We start from the raw sequence: 18,555 nt of genomic DNA, 5'->3' as shown, positions 1-18,555 counted from the left end.
CCGACCCAGCACCTGCACAAGAGGTTATGAGCCTGGAGCTGCTTCCCGACCGCCCCATTCAGGCACAAGAAGTTGCACATCATTCCAAGAAAGATAAGGTCATCTCCCGCGTCCTGGACTGGGTGTGGAGGGGATGGCCCAGCAGCAGCCCCGGGCCAGAATTCGCCGGCTACACAACCCGCAAACATGAACTGTCAGCCCACAAGGGGTGCCTGTTATGGGGAAGCAGGGTCGTTGTTCCCCAGCCCTCCGCAAAAGGGTCCTCACAGCCCTACACGAGACACACCCAGGGGTAGTAAGAATGAAGGCCCTTGCCAGGAGTTATGTGTGGTGGCCGGGGATCGACGGAGAGATAGAGGCCTGGGTCAAACACTGCCAGGCCTGCCAAGAATCCCGCCCAGATCCCCCAAGGGCCCCAGTCCAGTCCTGGGAGTCCGCCCGAGCACCATGGTCACGCCTGCATGTGGACTTCGCTGGCCCCTTTCAGGGGAAAACATTCTTCATAGTGGTGGACTCCTACACCAAATGGCTGGAAGTCGCACTGGTACCGTCCACTTCTACGTCCGCAGCCATCCGGGTACTACGCAGGCTGTTTGCAACCCACGGGCTCCCTGACACTCTCGTCTCAGACAACGGGACTGCATTTACGTCAGGAGAATTCCAAACCTTCACAGCGCAGAACGCCATCCGCCACATCCGTTCGGCGCCATTCCACCCTGCCACCAATGGCCAAGCAGAACGCATGGTGCGGACCACCAAGGACACCCTTCGCCGCATGACGCAAGGGGATTGGGAGTACCGCCTTGCCACATTCCTCCTAGCACAACACAGCACCCCCAGCTCAACGACTGGCCGGAGCCCCGCTGAACTACTAATGGGTCGGCGCCTTGCAATCAGATTGGACCGCCTTCACCCCGATAGAGCTCAGGATGAGGTAGTGGTGGGGGAAGGCAGGAACCCCCGGACCTTCGAGGCCCAGGACCCAGTGTACGCAAAGAATTTTGGGGCAGGCCCAGCATGGGTACCCGCCACAGTCACCAGGGTCACTGGTCCCGTGTCGTACGAGGTGCTAACGGATGGGGGGCAATGCTGGCGCCGCCACTGCGACCAGATACGGCGACGATTCCCGGGAGAAAACCAGGAGGAGGAAAGGTCAGAGGAGTCCCAAGGGAACAGAGGGGCAGTGAGGCCCATAGAGCAGGAGGGGCCAGCAGGAGAGGCAGAATCAGTAAATACAGAGAGGACCCGCGAAGCCAAAAGGACACCGGAACCAGAACCACGACTGAGCGAGCCGGTTGCACCAGACCAGACAGGCCCATCACAGCCAGCATCCTTGGAACATGAGCCAGAACCTGAACCCCGGACCAGGGAACACCCCAGGCCGCAACGCACACGTAGGCCACCGGCGTACCTCGAGGACTATGAATGCGACCTCCCGGGCAGGACTGGAACTTAGAGGGGAGGGGTGTTATGTACTGAGTTGAATAGGATCCAAGCTGCAGCAGTCTGATTGGTCCTAGAACAATAGGATTCAGAATGCAGCAGTCAGATTGGTCCTAGAACAATGCAGCAATATGATTGGTTGGCAGGAACCACCCAATCATGCTCCAGATAGAAGTGAATCCACAACCTGATTGGCTTACAGTAGAATTCCGGAATTAGCCAATCATGTGCAGCCCATTGTGTAAATAATGTATATAAAGCAGATACCTTGAGGGGACATTCATTCATTCCTCCTCACCACTATGAGCTGAATAAAGAGCATGAAATCACTTTGCGACTCTGAGTATATTTCACTAACCAAACAGGGCGTCAGGGGGACAGGGTTCACTGGACTCAGGGCAGATGAGAATTCAGAATCCAATGGACAAAACCCAGGAGAGTCTGGGTCCAGCCCCCTACCTGACCCCCTTGACTGCGAGTGTGGGATGGGAGGTTCTAACAACGCAGTTAAGGACTGACCAATCATTAGAATGCTCCCAAGTTAGGGGAGATACCTGTTGTGCCCAATGTAAAAAATCACAGTCTATGGATGTGGCTTGTTACTTGTCTGTGTTTGTTTAGCGCTTGCAGTGTTTGTCATGCCAGCTCAGATCCCTGTACAGACATATTGTGGCTAGGGGAGGGTTTTGCTTTTGCTTTTGCTTTTCTGGGTGTTTAATACCATGGCTTGGCTGGAGTGAGAAATCTTTCTTTAAATCCTTGCATCGGCAAAATCCCCAGCCTAGCCACTCATCATCAAACTCAGTTGAATTCAGCACAGCTTATTCTTGGGCACACGGCATAGTTATATATTTAAATCAAATGGTTGAGAAAGACTGAGGAATCTGTCTACAAAATCTTGCAACTGCAAAATTCCGAGCCAGGGTACTCAGAAATAAGCTTCGCTGAATTCAATGCAGCTTACTCCTGAAGAAGACAAATTGGCAAATAGCCTTAACATCAGAACTGTTCAAAGGCTTTAGCGTTGTACTAGATAACAGTGGGGAAGGGAGAACCTTAGAAACAATGACAGAAAGATAGCAAAATTAGGCGTCTTAGCTTGAGAACATAGATGGACATTTTGACATGGATAATGGTTTAATAAAAATTAAAATCAGGCTAATATATTCTATATCCTTTTCTGTGGTTTGTCCAATTAAAACAGGGCTTCCTGGCTTTCATGATGGAGCAAGAGCATGAACTCTTTTAATACAATGTCTTTGTGAGATTTACACCTAACAGCATAACTGTTACAACCACAACCAATTTAAGAATACAATATTAAAATCACTCAATGCAAAAGTCAGTAAAACAGCAGTCTACTTTCTTTTTAGCATGATTGCGGCTCGTCCAAACCTTTCCACAGTACTTTCTGAAGGATTCGGGGGGACAGGATTTGTAGACTAGTTGTAATTCACCGGTTTTGACTGGAGAGAGAAAGGAAAGCATTTGCATTTGAATGAATGTGATTTTATTAGCCTAGTCCATAGACCATAACAAGAGAAAGGAGAACATACCAAAAAGCACAAAGGTTTACTACACATCCAAGTAAAATACCTCGAACAGAATTTTGATTTTTAATTTGCTTTAAAAAAAGTAGGGGGGGGAATCAACATTAAAATAAAATGAAGTTAAAGGATGGGAGAGAGACATGCCAGAATAAATCTATAATCTTAAATCTCAGAATCTCTGCCACAATGATCTAAAATGGATCCCAAATTCATTTTCCTAAGTCTGGAAGCCCTTACTGCAAAAGAGGTCCATGTTCAATTGACATATCCATTTGTTCCTTGGAATGAAAAGCTTCCTTTTCAATCCCTGTCTAACATGTCATCTGCTTAAGTAAGTATTTTAAAATATCTGTTTGTCCACTAGCTGCTTTCAAGGCACAGAAGCAGGGCCTCCTGTGGACCCTTTGTGGCTTCTTGCTACTGATCTCATTTCTTCCAAGAAGCACAGAATCTGGCAAGGACCCCCTTATTTCCAAAGCTAGTGGAACCACGCAAGCATGGAGGCTCTGGTATCCCTGGGAAGCAGGAACTATGGCAGCCAGGGCAGTGCTCCTGATACTATGCTGCAGAATGGTGCACCTCAGCCTTATGAGGAACAGTTGAGGGAGTTGGGTATGTTTAGCCTGGAGGAGAGAAGACTGAGATGTGATGTGATAATCATCTTCAACTATCTGAAGGCCTGTCACACGGAAGATGCATCAAGGTGTTTTTTCCTGCTGCTCCAGATGGTAGACCCCATACCAGTGGGTTCAAATTATAAGAAAGGAGATTCAAACTAAGCAATAAAAAGAGCTGACAGTTAAGTCCAGTAGCAGATGACTCTGGGGTTGCAGCCCTCATCTTGCTTTACAGGCCGAGGGAGCCGGCATTTGTCCACAGACAGTTTTTCCGGGTCATGTGGCCAGCATGACTAAGCTGTTTCTGGTGCAATGGAACACCAAAACCAGAGCAGTGTACGGAAACGGCGTTTACCTTCCCACCTATTTATCTACTTGCACTGGAGTGGGAATATTTATTCCTTTTAATGGGTTCCCTGTCCACCTCCATATTTCTTGGTTGGTTGAGTCACATAGAATCAAAGCTGGGGTTGATGCTTGCCACAGGGGAGAGTTAGAAGGCAGGTAGCTTGGTTTTCTGGTTAGTCAGTTGAGTGAGGCCATTTGATCTTGGATGCTACAAGGAGAACCATCTGAATATGCTAGTGCTGTGCTAAGGGGTATGAGTTCCTTAAAGGGTAAAGGGACCCCTGACTATTAGGTCCAGTAGTGGTTGTTTTTAAAAGTCTGGAACAGATTAATCCATTTTGCATTACTTTCTATGGGAAAGCGCACCCTGGTTTTGGAACGCTTTGGTTTTGGAACGGACCTCCGGAATGGATTAAGTTTGAGAACCAAGATACTACTGTAGTTTCATTATTAGTAGAGGTTTATATATCCCCTGCCCCTAAGGCTGGAATTTAGGTGTGTGTGTTTTTTAATCCAAAATTGAGTTTTTCTCTTTTATTTTTCACTCTGCCTATTTCTTGCCAACACTCAAAACAGTGCGCCCTGTCACTTCCCCCCAGCAGGTGAGAGGGCAGTGAGCAGATATAATGGACAAGGGACTGAAATCAGTGTGAAATATTTATTGCAACTACATTAACAGAAGACCAGTGAATGCATTTCAGTTTATGACAGATGTAAGCGCATCACACATAAATGAGCCCTGAGGAAGGGAAAATACAAAGAACAATGTTTTCAAGGGAAAAAATCAAGAAACAACAATTGCACGGGCAACAAATATAGATTAAAACATAATTACAACTTTTAAACTTTACTCCAAATAAAACACTGAAGCATCCGGTTAAAAAGTATGATATCTTCTTCAGCTAAGAATCTATAAAACAGGAACTCTACCGATGTTGCCTCAAAATGTTGGAAGATGGTCTTAATGTAAGATATGGGGAATGTGGCCAATGGGGATGACCCACATGTGCTTTACTGGAAATAAGAACCGAATAAAGAGTCCTGCTGTTTCCAGGAAAGCAGACTGCGCACAGCACTGCTTGGCAGGTACCCATGAACTCATCAAGAAATACCACAGTCCACTCCAGTTCCGAAGGAAACTATGCATTTTGGGGGGGGGTGTCATTTTTCAAACAATAAGACAATGAAAGGATGTCTAAATGAGTGAACACAAATGAGTGGACCTGCTCCCTAGAGCACAGAGGAGAAGCAAAGCTGTGAATGAGTACCGTATTGGCCCGAATATGCCACACTTTCTTCCCAAATTCCGACTGTGAAAAGTTAAAGTGCAGCTTAAATTCACGGCCTTAGGCTTTTGCGATATCGCTGCTGAAACAGACATACGGTAAAACAGGACGGGTGTGAGTAACTGCGGAATTTTAAGGGAGCCGCTTATATTCGGGTATTGTATTTTTTTATCCCCCACCCCTTGAATTTTAAAGGTGCAGCTTATATTCGGGTGCGGCTAATATCCAGGCTAATACAGTATTTGATTCACAGCTATGCATAGACAGTCATTCCGTTGCTGGGTGCTGTGCACTGTGAAGTGGAAAAGCTTCTGTACTTATGAAGGTTTCTCATGCATTTAGGACTCTGGAAAAGGAGTGGTCTTTGGTGCGGGAACCTTCCATGAATACAGAAAGCTCCCTGTGTCACTGACAGCCATCAGTTCAGAGACGGTGATGAGGATGGGAAAGGGGAGGAGGCAGTCTTGCCTTTCCCCTGCAGTCTGCTTGTTCTGATGGCATCAGAACACCTGCGAAGAGCTTTCATCTGTCATTTGAATTGCAATGGGAAGACCGGGCTTTCACCATGCAGAAAGGACAAAGAAACTGTTATGTCTTTCTGAGATCCACACTCGAAAGGCTAACACCACCACCACCACAGAATTTCTTACCCACCCTCTACCATGAGGTCCCTGGACAGGTTGAAATGATTTAGGAATGCAGTATTCACAGAATCACAGAACTATAGGGTTGGAAAATACCCCAAGTTTAGTCCAACCTCTTGCGATCCAGGGATCACTGCTAAATCATTAATTACATTGATTAGTCTCACAGCATAACAATTTATGTATTTTCTTATCTTTTTCCCAATCTTTTCCACAGTACGCTTTCGATTTTGCATCGCCACAGTCTTTGTAGTATTTAGTCATTGCACCAGCTGGAGAGAGAAAGGGAAGGATTTCTGTTAGTATTAACTTGTGAATGAAGACAATGTGATTGATCGTTCATAGGCCATGTCATAAAAGAGTAGAGAACATATCAAAGGGACAAGGTTTACTCCACACCAAAGTAAAATACTTTTTGAACTCCATCTTTAAAATGTACCTAAAATAGAATTTGGAATTTATTGCGCTAAAACTACTAAAAAAACAACGTTCAAATAAAATCAGGTGACAGCAGACGCATGTGAAAATAAATATAACAATCTCAAACCTCAGAATTTCCACCACAATGATCTAAAATAGATACAGTTTCCTAAATCTGGAAGCCTTTGCTGCAGTAAATGCCACCCTACTTCCCAATCTGATCCCGTTTGTTTCGTGTATTTTTCTAATTATTGTTGATTTGCATTTCCCTGTTGAATTTATTCATTGTGGCCCTAGCGAAGGACACAGGCAAGATCATAGATCATAGGCAAGCTCTGCCCTCCCATGCCTGTTTCATCCTCCAATAAGGAGGGACCTCATTGGTCCACGCTGTTGGCCTGCTTAAATGCGCTTGAGAGGACTAAGACCACTGGGTCTGCTCCCTTACTTGAAAAGGTTGCTCCACCTGAAAAGAAGACCAAGCCTGCTGGAGTTGTCAAGCACAAGAAGGCTTGTCCAGATGCTTTTAATCTTGTCCCGGCATGCCCAGATGCAGGGGGAGCCAAACCCATCACAGCCCCTCTGGTATTACTGGTGCTTACTCTGAATCAGGAGGTAGACCAAGCCCCTGATCCAATCTTGACTATGACTCCAGGTGAGTCACACCCCTCAAAACATGGGGGGGAGTGGCCCTGGGGTGTGACACCCTGCCAACCTGTGGAGCTTTCAAGCGGGGAGACCCAGTCTATCTTGGCTTTTCTCTTGGACCTTAAAAAAAAGGTAACGGACCCCTGACAGTTAAGTCCAGTCACGAACGACTCTGAGGTAGCCGCGCTCATCTCACTTTATTGGCCAAGGGAGCCGGTGTACAGCTTCCGGGTCATGTGGCCAGCATGACTAAGCCGCTTCTGGCGAACCGGAGCAGCGCATAGAAACTCTGTTTACCTTCCCACTGGAGCGGTACCTATTTATCTACTTGCACTTTGACGTGCTTTCAAATTGCTAGGTTGGCAGGAGCAGGGACCAAGCAATGGGAGATCACCCCGTCACGGGGAGTCGAACCGCCGAGGTTCTGATCAGCAAGCCCAAGAGGCTCAGTGCTTTAGCCCACAAGACCACATAGCTGAAGAAGAAGAAGAAGAAGAAGAAGAAGAAGAAGAAGAAGAAGAAGAAGAGTTTGGATTTGATATCCCGCCTTTCACTCCCTTTAAGGAGTCTCAAAGCGGCTACCATTCTCCTTTCCCTTCCTCCCCCACAACAAACACTCTGTGAGGTGAGTGGGGCTGAGAGACTTCAGAGAAGTGTGACTGGCCCAAGGTCACCCAGCAGCTGCATGTGGAGGAGCGGAGACGCGAACCCGGTTCCCCAGATTACGAGTCTACCGCTCTTAACCACTACACCACTACATCAAAAGGGACAGTGTCATGTTTACATCAGAGGGGGATTTAGAGGTACACGATTGGTTCGGTTGCTCTGGGCGTATTGCCTCGGGGGTGCTACAAGGGGTATAGTTGCCATGTGTCTATTTTTTTAAGGACACATTCTCTTTTTCAGACGTAAAGTTTATGTCGCAGGGGGGGGGTGTTAATTTGCCAAAATGTCCCTGGCTATACTTTCTGGATGAGACATACACATAACTGGTGATTGAAGTTTTGTTTTCCTTTTCTCTTCTCCTGAACCACCCCCTCCCCCAAGCAATATATCACAGCTTCTATAGCCTACATATAGAAGGGATATTTAAATTGAGAGTAGTCATAATGTCCTCTTTTCTGCTCTTCAAAATATGGCAACCCTGGCCATATCTATGATGTAGAATGGAAGGGAAGAGGCAAGGGGGCACCGAATTTTGACACCGCACAGGGCAGGGCTGAAATTTGAGACCTGGGACTTCTGGGTTAGCGCCAATGACGAATGGCGGAGTTCCTCCGATCGGAGGAACGGGCTCTGTGGAAATTGGGTCTTCCCGCTGCGGCGAAGGCGGGGGCCCGCTAGAAATCCCAGGCGGAGAAGCCTGGGAACGTGGGGTTCGGCAGAGCACCAAGAGCGCCTCTCCTACTCACGAGGAAACCCCCTTTCGGGGCTCTGGAGTGAAGTGGGGTGAGCAGCGCGGTGCTGTGAACCGATCGCTATTTCCATGGAGGGAAGCCGCATAGCCATCGCCGGAGAGCGCTGACTTTTTCCTGATGACATTTGGACTCTAAATCAAGTACCCATGAGTAAAAACGGAGAATTGGATCAAGAAATTTGCTAAATTTATGAATTAGGCACAAGCGGGAAGGTTTAAACAGGAAGTCCGCCTTCCGCTTTTTGTATATAGACTGAAGCAAAGACCTTGCAACCTAATAGCCTGAAAAACTGCTTTAAAGTTGGAAATTTCCTGCATCCACAACCAATAAAACCCCCTTGGAAGCAGGAGAAAAGGGGGGGGATTTGACTGTTTAATCCTGCAGGAGGAGAGTAAAGGAATTTAAGTTTCCATCGTCCCAAACCTGGGGACGGGGTGTCAGGACAGAAATTGTTTGAGACGTCCATTGATTGAAAGTGGAGTGCTTTGACAGATAGTTTTTAAAAAAAGAAGAGAAACAAATTAATATCAACGCTTCCTTCTGCATTTCTGTATTTTAAAGTTACAAAGTATTTGAAAATCGAAAGGATTTGAAATCGAAAGTAATCTCCTTTGTTGGATACATTTTAAAATGGATACAAATAGAAATTGTGTCCCCTAGAGGGAGCCTGTCAGTTTGTTGTTGCAGCTTACTTGGACTCTACAGCTGCAAGATTTGGATCGTGGGACCAGCCGTTTGACCTTGAACAGAAATGTGTTGGAAGGAAGGTTTGGTGTCTGCCCTTGGCATGACAAATGCTTTGCTGGAGCAGCTGCATGAGAAAATGAATTTGATGCATGAAAAATTGGACTTGATGAGTGCTGTGGCCAGTGAATATGATTTAACAGGGAATAAGGATAAAGAAGTTATACAGCGACCAATTCAAGAATCTGGTTTGACAAGGCAAGTCCAAGGGCAGATGAAGAAGGAAGAGGCAGTGATTACTCCTCAAACAACACAAATGGAGAGATCCAAAGTCCCGCAGGAACAAAAGCCACTGCGTTGGAAGATTGAACTTGGAGAGTGCTGGGAAGTGTTTGAAGTCAAGGAAGCTCTTAACTCTAGTGGGACTATGAATCAGGTGAACAACTATCTTTTGGATAAATACTTTTTGGATTACAAAGATGACGACGGGGAGTGGGACTGGGGGGAAGGGGCCAGTCTGACGAAGGAAAATGGAAATTATTACCGGATGGAACCCTCCAGAGACCCACTCCCCAAGAAACCAACAATAGACAAAGAAGTGCGCAAGCACAAACAAGGACAAGAAAATGTGCAGAGGGGGCCAAGAAGAGACTTAAGGGCCTCGGACATAAGAACACCAGATTGATGGACTGGATGTAATGGACAGAAAGGACTGACATGACCCGAAACCAGGAAGAAGGGACGTTGCATAAAAATCAGATATATCAAGGGAAATTCTTTTGTTAATTTTGGAATAATGAAATATCAGGGAATATGCTGGAAAGGAACTAAATTGGCTTTAGCAGAAATGATTTAAGGAGATATGAATGAATATGATGTAAACTTTGAAATTTTAAGATTTTTAAGATAAGATAAGGTTAAAGAGATTAAGGTAAATTGAATAACAGATTATATTAAAAGATGGAAAGGTTATGTTGAATTAATAAATAAGATAGATTGTGAAGATTAATCATTTAAATTAAAATTGAGAAACATGGGACGAATTTGCTGGAATAACGAATTAAACTAGAATACAAAAAGGGAGGTGTGAGGAGGTTCAAGAAATAAGCAAATGAAAAGTTGTAATCTGAGATTTGTATTTTTCTTTTTTCTTTTTTGGTTTTTTCTTTTTGCTCTATTTTTTGCTGTATTTTTCTGTTTTTCCTGTTTTTGTTTATGTATTGATGAAATTTTGAATAAATATCATTTAAAAAAAAAAAAAGAAATTTGAGACCTGAAGGTCCGCCACTGTTTACATTTCCCTATATTGGGAATATGGAAAACTAGGCTTTGTTTTATACATTGAGGCCCAAAACCTGGAGCACAGACTGAAGTGGAGAGTACACAGAGCAAGATAGAAACAGTGAGGGGAGAGTTAGGAAAGGTGAGGGGAGAGAGACTTCCTGTTCTTCATAAGGCAATTGTGTCTCCACCTGCCTTGCCCCACTAGCCTTTCCCAGACCATGACTTTGAGAACAGCAGCAGCAGCTGGGAAGAGAGGAGTTATGGGATTTTTAAAAAATAGTTGTGTGTCTTTGTTTTTCGAGTTGATCCTTCTACATGGTTTTGTATGTTTTGTGATATTTTATGCATTGTGATTTGCTGTTATCTTTATGGATTATAGATTGGTTGAAGAAGAAGAAGAGTTTGGGTTGATATCCCGCTTTTTCACTCCCCTTCAGGAGTCTCAAAGCGGCTAACATTCTCCTTTCCCTTCCTCCCCCACAACAAACACTCTGTGAGGTGAGTGGGGCTGAGAGACTTCAGAGAAGTGTGACTAGCCCAAGGTCACCCAGCAGCTGCATGTGGAGGAGCGGGGAAGCAAACTCGGTTCACCAGATTACGAGTCCACCACTGTTAAACACTACACCACGCTGGTAAGTACAAACTGTTTAATTACTATTTGCTGATGTTTAATTTTACTGTTTACTATTAGGTTCTGATGGATTGTTAAATGTTTGCTTGATATACTGTAAATTGTTTAAGTTGTGACTTTTTATATTGGATTGTTACTATTAATGTTTGATGTTTTATTATGTTTTTATATGTGTTGGAAGCCGCAGTGGCTAGGGCAACCCAGCCAGATGGGCAATGTATAAATAAATATTATTACTATTATTATTATTATTATTATTATTATTATTATCAAGTCAGATACAGATACAAGGTGACTATTGGGGCCTTTCTCCCTCCCCAATATACACCTCTGTTTGCATTTATATGTAAAACAGTTTTGCACCTGAGAACACCTTGCACTCCATTGTTCTTATACTTTTTGCCCTTGATATTTCTCTCTGTGTGTGGCCACTGTGGAAACAGAATCCTTACGCCTGATCCAGCAGGGCTCCTCTTGTGTTCTTATGACTACTGAAAGGAGAGGGGCCCTGTGTCCATCCCAACATCAGATCATCCTAGCTTCGGCCATACACAAAAGAGGAACATAGACAGGAAAGACTCAGACCCTCTAAGTGTCCCTATTTTCCAGGGACAATCCCAGATTTACAGACGCCACCCCAGTTTCTGATTTGATCCTGGAATGTCCCACTTTTTCTTAGGATGTCCCTATTTTCATCGGAGAAATGTTGGAGGGTAAGAAGTTATTCGGACCCTGAACCAAGGAGATAAGTAACTATGCAACCTTTAGAAGACATCTCAAAGTAGCCCTGTATAATTAAGTTTTTTAATGTTTTGTGATGTTTTTATATATTGGAAGCCGCCCAGAGTGGCTGAGGCAACCCAGTCAGATGGGTGCGGTATAAAAAATAAAAATGTTGCTGTTGTTGTTGTTATATAGGACATCTCTATTTTCATTGGAGAAATGTTGGAGGGTATGAAGACTGCTTACCATCATATACTTTCATCAATGTGCAGAATGATCCTTCACATACCAGACCACTTGGCTTGCAAGGTGCATTTGGGGCACCTGAACTGCATTTGTTGCATTGTACGGCATCTACTGCAAAAGAGAGGAAGTTTTGCATTATTGCAAGTCTCCGCAAAATCAGATCAAGGGCTTCAAAATCAGATCAAGGGCTTCGCTATGGAGCCACAGGCCCTGAGCCCTCCTACGACTGCCCTTATTTTCTTCCCTAATGGGCAGTTGTCTGTGCTGCAAAGCACACTGCCAGTGAGGCCCCAGTCACTGCCCTCTTCATTTGTGGAGGGACCAATTGATACACATTCTGCTAATGCCTACAGCAGTAGCTTTCAACCAGTGTGCCGTGGCACCCTGGGGTGCCTTGAATGATGGTCAGGGGTACCACGGGCAACACTGGCCTCTGTGCCTCTCTCCTTCCCTCCCTCCTCTGATGTGCTCTCATGTCTCTGCCTCCCAAACAGCTTCCACGGCTGTTTATTGCAGCAGCCCTGACTATAAGCTCTACAGATGAATGGTGCCTCTGGGAAGCACCTCTCTTTGGGGCAGGAGGGGGCAGCTCAGAGACCAAGGACAGTAGCAGCAGCTGCCTGGAGGACTCCCAAGGAGAGGGAAGGGGAGAGGAGGCTGAGGGAGCCCTTCACAAGGGAGGGTGTTCCAAAAAGGGTGAGAGGCTGCCAGCTCTGCAGGCAAGGGGTGACAAAACTGGGCTCCTGTAGTTGGTTAAGGGAGCTGTAGACTCAAAAAGGTTGAAAATATCTGGCCTACAGAATGTTGTTTGCACCCTTTGCTGTCAGAATTAAGGTTAAGGTAAAGGGACCCCTGGCTGTTAGGTCCAGTCGTGGACAACTCTGGGGTTGCGGTGCTCACCTCGCTTTATTGGCCAAGGGAGCCGGCGTACAGCTTCCGGGTCATGTGGCCAGCATGACTAAGCCGCTGCTGGCAAACCAGAGCAGCGCACGGAAATGCCGTTTACCTTCCCATCGGAGCAGTACCTTTTTATCTACTTGCACTTCGTGCTTTTGAACTGCTAGGTTGGCAGGAGCTGGGGCAGAGCAACGGGAGCTCACCCCATTGCGGGGATTCGAACCACCAACCTTCTGATTGGCAAGCCCTAGGCTCTGTGGCTTAACCCAGAGCGCCACCCGCATCCCTTCCTGTCAGAATTATTCTTGTTGTTGTTGTTGTTGTTGTTGTACCCCAGAAAAAAAGAGAAAGTGGGTTTTCTCTTTGAAAGTCAGACTAAATTTCCATCTATGTGCATAGATTAGGATATGGAAATTGTATGCAGATTTGTGCCATGGTCCTGTGCCCGACACTGTCAGGGAATTGGAAGCCGCCAAAGAGCTGAGGGGGGGGGGGGAGAGGCAATTACAGAGAGCCTAAAGAGCTCATCAGCAGTCTCTCATCCGACTCAGAGGAGGAAATAGGGAGGGGGAGCCAGTGCCCGGAACTAGCTACTCACAGAACAGAGGAAGTAGGAGGCGTGCACTGAGGAGATGGGCCTGTTGGGGGAGGAGGAGTAAGAGATCGCCAGTCGAGTCATCTGACTGAGCTAGGCATGGACGTGCTTTTTGAAACTCTTGTAACTGCTTTAAACTTTTCGCAATAAATCTTCAGAACAGAAATGGCTGTGTGCCTGGAGCGTTATCTCTGCTAGCTTTGGCAGCATCCACTCCTTACAGGCACCCTCTTGCTAGAAGATGGTGAGATGTTTTGTGCTAGATCATTTTGCATCCTCAGTCCTTGCCCCAACTGAGTGCTGAGTGCTGGTACTATGCTTTCTCGGTACTTACCAACACAACAACAACCATCTTCCTTGTTTGTGTGTTTGCACTGTGAGCCTTTCTATTTAAAAAGTTCCCTCTTCACCCCACCACCACCTCCAAAACTGGCTAATACATGACATAGTTCAAAAGAAAAGTTGAGGATTTCTCCATTTTAGGAAGAGAAGAGTAGAAATAACATCTGTTTACCAGTGGCTTCTTTTTCTTTTCCCTCTTCTAGGGACGGAAGGGATAATACTTACCTCCGGACTTGAGGCAAAGCAGAATACAGAACGCAAGCAGGCAGACCTGAGCCACATGTAGGCCCCGGTTATCCAGAAAGAAGCTCTTCCCCATTGGAAATCCTTTTTGTATGAAGAAGCTGCTCTGAAGGTTGACAGACTGCTGGCTTTCAGTGTTGATAAACAGAAGGCGCTCAACCTCTCGTCAGCAATGTGTTGCTCATATGAGGAGCTGGGTCCAAGACATCCCTTAAATAAGGTTGGAAGCACCTTATTGGCTTCTAGCCTCACTCTGGTTGGCTTGGAAGGTACAATAAGCCTCTGGCAACATGCTAGAGTGTTGCTCTAGCAGCAGGAATGAAGGGCAGTGGTTGCCTTTGGATATTTGATGCACAACATGCTGATTGTTAAGACAAATTCAGTTGGCTGAGGGGTGAGGTCGATGCTGCACAGAATGTCCCAGACCACCTGATACTATCTGATGTGTGTTCCTGGCAATTAGCAATGCATCCATTGTATAAGGCTGGGAGGAACCTTGTTGACTTTTCGCTTCATCCCGGGGGATCTTGAAAGGTAGAGGACACCTCTGCCAATGTGCTGGGATGGCTCCGAAGAGCAACACAGGTGTGGGCAGAAGTTCCTTGGGTTCTTTGGCACACGATGTACTGACTATTTAGACAAATCCAAATGGCCTAAAAGATCAGCTGAATGCTGCACAGAATGTCCCATATTCCGGTGGCCCTCTGGTGCTATCTGAACAGGGAAGGATTATTATCAAAAGAAAGGCCTGTTGCTTTCAACTAACAAGACATCCAAGGAAACAAAGACAGCAATAGTTCTGCAGCCATCCTGTATACATTTCTTTGGCAATAGATTCCGCTGAGTTCTTTGGAAGTAAGCAAGAATATTGGATTGCAGGCTATGCCTCTATGACCAGGACAGATATTCCTCCATAGTGTACACCTTTCTGCAGGCATATAATGCTTTTTGTATGTCCTTTTCACTAATAAATTCACTTTAATGCAGTTTCCACTAGTACATGCATTTTTGTGAATATTTGATGACTGCACTGCAAAATTCAGATGAATGTAAATTTTTGAAGGATATCTGTGTTTTGGTTCTCAAATTGTTTCAGAGAGTAAAAAAATCAGGTACCGACATACCAAAGGAGCAGAAGACTCTTTATGTATGGAACAACAGTCGCCCGGATGTTACTAGCCCAGAAATGGAAAGAAGACAAGGTCCCTACCAGAGAAGAATGGCAAACAAAGCTGATGGACTATGCCAAGATGGCAAAGCTGACTGTAAAACTCAGAAACCAAGAGGATAAAAACTATAAAAGAATGGGGAAAAACTGATAAGTTACTTAGAAGACCACTGTAAGCAGATGGAAACAAGAGCAGGATTTTGACTCACTTGAAGTGGGAAAAAACCCCCACCATGGACAATATGGTTTGATATAAAAATTGGAGTATGGATGAATATGCAGTTGTAGATATTCAAAATAAGACTCCATGAAGGGGATGGGGGGAAGTCTCGAGATTCGGAGAATCTCATAGAGATATGCTTTTACTCGTTTGTGTTTATTTGTAAAACCAATATAAAATATGTTTTTTAAAAAGAAAGTAAAAAAATTCAATAGATTTGGCTTTAAATGCAAATTGATTCGAGCTTCTCCTCCATCGCTAGCGCTACATGGGGGAAAGGGTTGGTAAACATAGCTCTAAGTACAGTGGTACCTTGGGTTACATACACTTCAGGTTACAGACACTTCAGGTTACAGACTCCGCTAACCCAGAAATAGTACCTCGGATTAAGAACTTTGCTTCAGGATGAGAACAGAAATCATGCTCCGGCGGCGCGGTAGCAGCAGGAGGCCCCATGAGCTAAAGTGGTGCTTCAGGTTAAGAACAGTTTCAGGTTAAGAACGGACCTCCGGAATGAATTAAGTACGTAACCCGAGATACCACTGTACATTCAGTTGAATGTGCAAAGATTCCCCCTTCAGTCCTTTTGCTCAACAGATGAAATGCTCAAGCTGTGAAAGCAATGTTGGGGCAGAGCTAGCACAAGTGAGTTTTGTTTGTTTTTTTCCACTCAACCTGCTTCTTTCAGATGCTCAAATCAGCCCTGCTCCCCATTGTGTGTGGAAGCAAGGCTGTCAAATTCCCCCAATGTGTGAGAGGGCAGTGAGCAAATATGATCAGGGAACGAATTTGACCTGAGACTAAAATCCATTACTTAACTATTTATTGCAACTTTCAGGGACAGAGTTTTCAAGGAAAAATCAAGATACAATCATTACAAGGGAATCAAACAGAATATAGATTGCCACTTAACTTTTAAACTTTGATATAAATATTAAGAAAAGAGAGAACAATATAAAAGAGAGATAGTCAATTTATAAGATCGAGAACAGCAATGGGAATATCGGCCTGAAAATAATTTTTTTAAAATTGGTAACACAACCTAAAAAATGAGCAGTCATATGACATTCAACTCCCGAGAATGCAACATAATGCAATCTAAGCTCACTCTCATTTCCTTTTAATGAACTTTGCCACCATCCCTACCACAGACTCATATTTCCAACAACATCTACTGTAATTTGCCCAGTTCAAGCAAGGAGTCCTCAAGTCTCTGGTCATAATTAGGCATTTTAGGCCTCATTGTCAGGTGTGGGGCTGGTAAATGTGGGCTGTGTAAAGCAATGCTTAGCCGGCAACTATGAACTCACCAAGGAACATCCCACCCCACCCTAATCTCTAAGACAATTGTGCATTTGAAGGTGGGGGTGGGGCATATTTTGAAAACTTCCAGAGAATGAAGGAATGCATAAATGAGTGGACAGAAGTGAATGGTCCTCCTCTCTAGAGCACAGAGGAGCACAGCTGAGAACTGAAGGAGCATTTCATTCACAGCTAGGGATAACCAGGTGTTCTTATGATGGGAACTGTGCACTGTGAAGCGGAGGCTCTCCTGTGATCATGGGGGCTCCCTCTGCATTCAGGACTCTGGAAAATAATTGATCTAAAACATGTGTGGGAGCCTTCAGAAGTCTCCCCACAAGGCACAGCCGTCCTCCTATTTGTGGAGGGTCATTTGGGTGGAGTATTGGTAGTAGAGCCTGCGGATTTGCCCTTCCACCCAAAGCCCCTCAAGAGATTACAGTACCATATTTTTTGCTCCATAAGACACACTTTTTTCTTCCTAAAAAGTAAGGGGAAATGTCTGTGCGTCTTATGGAGTGAATGTGTGGTCCCTGGCGCCGAATTGCCCAGGGGCAAAAAGCAGATCATGCTCTTTTTTTTTTTTGAAAGAGGGAAGTGGGTGTTGAAGGAGCTGATGAGCAAGCGATCGTGAGGGAGATAAGGGACCCTAGAGATAAAGGAGGCTGCCTGGGAGGGGGGAGGTAAAGACAGCAAACTTGCAAAGGGGGGAGACAGGAAGACTAAAACAATGAGGAGAGAAATTAGAAGAAAAGGAGGAGCAAAAAACTGCTCCAGCTAAGGAAAAGACACTAAGCAAACAAGAGGGAAGGGGGTGTTGAAACAAAGCCGCTAATCTGCAAGAGATCAGGGAGGGAGATAAGGGATGCTAGAGATAAAGGAGGCTGCCTGGGAGGGGGGAGGTAAAAGCCCATGGATCCTTGGGATTTTTGCATTGGGTCACCCCAAATTCATCATCAGATCACATAGCATGTCTATGGCTACAGCCTGCACCAAAAAAATCATGCACCCACTATTTCCTGGGGCTGCAGTGGTGCAAAAATGTGGTTACAAAGCACGGATCCACATGGCTCCTCAGGATTCTTGCCTGGGGTCCCCAAATTCACCATCAGATCACATGTCTGTGGCCACAGCATGCACCACAAAAACCATACATCCACTGTTTCATTCAGAATATTTTTTTTCTTGTTTTCCTCCTCTAAAAACTAGGTGCGTCTTACGGTCAGGTGCGTCTTTTGGAGCGAAAAATATGGTACATGCCATCAAAATGGCAACAGAAGTCTTTTGTCTGTCATTTGGATTACAGTTCATGAAGACCTGACTTCCACTATGGGGAAGGGACAGAAAGAATCACTTAATATTTATTGTGTCTTTCTGAGATCTTCACTCAAAAGCAGCAGCTTTTGAGCAGACGGTGGCGGTTAGATTGATTGGATTGGAATCATTGCATTCTTACAACGCTTCGTATTTCCATTCAAATGCACCCCCAAAGCAGCTTCCAAAACAAAATAGCAAATTGAGGAGGGAAGGAGGGAAGGGAAAGGCTGATGGGTTAAAACAACTTAAGGATATTCATCAGAACAGTAGTCGTAATAACAGCATGTCATTTTCTCTCTGCGATATTCATGCCATTCCTGTCCACACAAGTATTTTAATGGAAAAGTGCCACAGAATTTTTGCATTTGAATAAATTCATCCGTGCCGGCTGGAGAGAAAAGGGGAAATATTTGTGTTAGTATTAACAAGTGAACGATGAGAACTTTGTGGACTTTGTCCACAGAACGTATCAAAACAGAAGAGAACATATTTAAAGCGAAAATAAAATTCATTTCAACTCCATTTTTTT

General features: G+C 45.0%; 1 long non-coding RNA gene across 2 annotated transcripts in view; it reads right to left on the bottom strand.

Annotated features, from left to right (window-relative positions):
- LOC310757341 overlaps positions 1–18,555 on the bottom strand; it is a 75,263-nt gene that overhangs the window by 53,038 nt on the left and 3,670 nt on the right. Inside the window, exons 3-5 of one of the 2 annotated variants that reach the window (XR_014545074.1) lie at positions 14,002–18,414; positions 11,943–12,053; positions 4,598–6,160 (exon numbers count right to left, since the gene is read on the bottom strand). This is a non-coding gene — a long non-coding RNA (uncharacterized lncRNA). Of the gene's footprint in view, positions 1–4,597; positions 6,161–11,942; positions 12,054–14,001; positions 18,415–18,555 lie in introns of those variants that run through there. The other variant, XR_014545073.1, reaches the window with a different exon arrangement.

This window comes from Podarcis filfolensis, assembly GCF_964270895.1.
Source record: "Podarcis filfolensis genome assembly, chromosome: 2".
Taxonomy (NCBI): Eukaryota; Metazoa; Chordata; class Lepidosauria; order Squamata; family Lacertidae; genus Podarcis; species Podarcis filfolensis.
The sequence above is the reverse complement of the archived record's forward strand: the minus strand, read 5'-3'. Positions and strand labels throughout refer to the sequence as shown.